This window comes from Nicotiana tabacum, chromosome 6 (genome assembly GCF_000715075.1).
Source record: "Nicotiana tabacum cultivar K326 chromosome 6, ASM71507v2, whole genome shotgun sequence".
Taxonomy (NCBI): domain Eukaryota; kingdom Viridiplantae; phylum Streptophyta; class Magnoliopsida; order Solanales; family Solanaceae; genus Nicotiana; species Nicotiana tabacum.
Window position 1 is genome coordinate 218,333,282 of NC_134085.1, and position 3,750 is coordinate 218,337,031.

General features: G+C 33.5%; 1 long non-coding RNA gene across 1 annotated transcript; it reads right to left on the reverse strand.

Moving 5' to 3' along the window:
- Positions 1–261: 261 nt before the first annotated feature.
- Positions 262–3,349, reverse strand: LOC142182353 (uncharacterized). The gene is made up of 2 exons (XR_012711190.1): positions 2,611–3,349; positions 262–543 (listed from the first exon to the last, which is right to left on the reverse strand). It is a non-coding gene; the product is annotated as an uncharacterized LOC142182353 (long non-coding RNA).
- Between the last annotated feature and the right edge of the window lie 401 nt (positions 3,350–3,750).

Sequence of the window (3,750 nt, forward strand, 5' to 3'; positions counted from 1 at the left end):
TTGAGCAGTACTTTGTTACTTCAGGTTGATCTCCAGGAAGAACTCCGTTGACCACTCCCTTGTTGAAGAACTATGCACTTGATGATTAATCTCTCTATTTGCGGATACCTTCACCAATTGCGGAATGCTCTTCTCCAACTCTCCATGTCCCTCGAGAGTTATGTAACCTCTATGCCACGACCCAAAACTCTAACCTGTCGTGATGACGTCTATCGTGGTACTAGGCAAGCCGACACCTTTCAAAAATACTTCGATATTTCATTAAAATTAAGTCAAAGCTTTTTCATAATAGAAAAATCATAAAAGAGTTGAATTCAAAATAAAAATGCGGAAAAGATTGCCCGACATCGGGGTTTCATAAGTCATGAGCATCTAAAACTAGTCTAGAATTAGAGTTTACAATAGTCCACCAGTACTAAACAAAAAGAAAAGATAACTCTGGAGGGAGAGACAAGGGATGCAGACGCCGACAACTACCTCGTAGATCTCCGACAGTCAACTGCGCACGAACTCAACGACCTCCGCCTTCGATCTCACCTGAATCTGCACACAAGGTGCAGAGAGTAACGTGAGTACTTCCAATTTAGTAAGTAACAGAAATAAATAAGGAACTGAGAAGCAGTGACGAGCTATGCAAATACAGTTTATTTCAGCAAATTTCAGTAAAAAATAGGCATGCTTTCAAATTTAGCACTTTAAGTCAAATCAGTTCGTGCTAAAGTAACCCAAATATCAAGTCTTTCACAGAGTTGCACAACATGGACAAATAACAGCCAAGTGCAACAAAAATTGAAAGCAAGTACATGTTATACTCCATTTTAACACGGGTCAAATCAGAGTATAACATATTGGTAATTTTGAGGTTTAATTAATTAAAGAGAGTCACCACCTAATTATTTTAACGGTGAATTAGGACATCAATTTTAGCTAAATAGTGCTTAAAGTTAACTCTGTTCTATGGTTTACTTAACCTTCAAGACTACGAGTAAAGGTTCTAATTGATCTTATAGAGAAGGTATTAAGCACTCTATATGACCCATTAAATATGGTTAACCAGCCAAACTTAGGTTAATTGATAAAAAATATTACGCTAAAGTATCAATCTATAGCTAACTATATAACTCGATAGAAAACAAGAGAGTATTCGATTTCAGCATTAGCTAACTTATGTGGAACTTAACTACTTATATCTTAAGGAAAATGTTTAAGTCCCTTAAGAAAACTAACGATTTGAGGAAAATATTTTATAGATCAGTTTTAACATGATGAAAGCAATAATTTAAAATAACTCTCAAAGGAAGAACGCCTGGAGACAAGTCTTCCTACTTGGTAAAGAAAAGCAATTTTCATTTGAACTTTTAGAAAACACTCAGCATATTAATTATATAAAATCTCAACTTGATGATGTTAGAAAAGATGTTAACGAGATCTTTTGAAAAACTTCATTTTAATGACTTGTGAAAGTGTCAAATTACTATTTTTGAAGTTTAGAAGTCTAGGTAAACACTATATGATAAAATAGGTACCCTGTTTGCTAGCTAAAGAAGAGATAATTAAATAGACTCAATCTTCAAATCCATGTTAAGCGAGAGATAAACATAAATACCAAATAAACCAGGAGACATCAAGAAATTAAATAAAACAATCGTAAAATAAAGAGAAGATAAGAACGACGCCATAGGCGCCCCAAGCATTTCGCTTGTTTTCTTGCTATCGGGTGCACTCTAAGGAAGATGCCATGTGATGACTCCATGCTCGAGAATGGGAGAGTCTTGTATTAGACTCCATATTTTGCTCCAAATACATATACAAAAGAAATAAATAAGCCAAGAATTAGGAAGAGAAAAAATCTATTTTTTCTTTAGTGCTAAAGAGCAGAGGTTAATAATAAGTAGAATCACTTCAAGTAATATTGATGTTCAAATTATCTAAATAAGTTATTAGCACACTCATAGCTTATTATCTCATATTACTACCGTCATTCATGCTATCATGAAACTAATATTACCCATATATAATAGATAATACTAAAATGCATGGGCAACTATGTGATTCAAAAATTATTTTGAAGTTTCAAGTATAAACCCCTTTAATTCTTAAGTTAAGCAACGGCGTCAATAATTATAAAAGGATCTATAATCGTATACCAACATTTCACAATAACATGCGTTTCCGTTAGCTAAAGTCTATATCATTGTGAGAAATTCTAAATTCTATGGACATAGCTTCTAATTAACCAATTTATACAGTAAGATTAAGCTAATATCCATAAATTCCCAAATAGTAATATAACCACTTATTTCACAAAAGAAATACTCTACAGAAGGAAACATTGTCCAGATCATATAGGATGAATTATTAACGTAAATATAACTCATACTTACTAAAAGACAACCATGAAGAGGGCAACTAATGCACTAATATATTCATATGACCATCGACACTTTATTTTACTTAATTAAGAGATAATGAAAAAAATAGTCTTGCATGATTTCATACATGAACGAATTTACAATGGAAAATAAACTGGAGAAGAGATTTTTAAAACAAACAAACAAACATTTCAGATCTTCAAATACAGTCTAGAAGAAAGATTTCGAAGTTACTGACCTTTTTGTGGGCAGTGAACGGGGCGTCGTCAAGAGGATCTCCGGCTTTGGCTCAGCTCTTTCGGAAGATCATCAAATGCTTACACAAAAATAATAATAAAAGCTTTGACAATGCTATGGACTAAATAGAGGTCAAAAAGCAGAGAAAACTTAAAGCTGGATTTTAAGAGAGCAAGAAAGAAGATAAGCTTTGAATAGTTAGCCACTGAGGGTGAACGGAGATAGAAAAGGGGGGGGGGGGGGCAACCATTAGTTTTTGGAGTAAAATGGTGGCTGAAGCTTAGACTTAGAGGGGATAGAGGGACGGCCTAGAGCTTAAAGGTTAAAGAAGGGGTTCAAGCTTGTGGGTTTAAAGAGAGGTGTAACGGCTCCCAAAAGCTCAAACCCAATATATTCCAAATGCAAGTATTTATAGGTAAAGAAGTAGGGTTTATGTTCATGATTTTGAAATTCAAAATCCAATGGCTGAGAAGGATCACGGGTATTTTGATTCAAAAGAGCCGTTCGAGGCAGCTGATTTTCAACGGGCAAAGTGTAGGTGTGGCAGCAAAGATTTTACCAAAATTTTCTAATCTCCTTCTGGCATTGAGAAATATAGAAGAAAATGTATATAGAATGGAAAGACTTTTTGAAGAGAGAGAGAGAGAGATTTTAGGAAAAAAGAGAAAAGTTGGGGGAAAACTCAAACATTCTGAAAAACAAAGATTTTATGGGGGAAAGGAGATTGTTCACGTGAAGAGAAGACAAAATTGGTGAAACTTTTTAGATTTGGTCAAAGTTTAGTGTTGGAATTTGAAGAGAAAATTCATTGTAATAGAATTCTTGAAATCCAAAAAGAGAGATATTTTGGTGGAAGAATTTAGAAAAGAATTGAGACATGGGCTAATATTTTTTGGGCTGATTTAAGGATTTACTTGGACTATTTTGTTTGGAGTGATTTGGGCCGCTAGAAGTAGTAGAAAAATATTGGGCTACTAACTAGCTGAATTTCCTTTCTTCTTTTCAAATTCTTTGAGCTTCTAATAATATACAATAATAATATTAATATTAAAACAATCAAGTAACTAACTTATTTATTATACCTAGTTATAATTACTAACTTTTAAATAAAATACTAATCGTAAGATGTTGCGAGATTTAT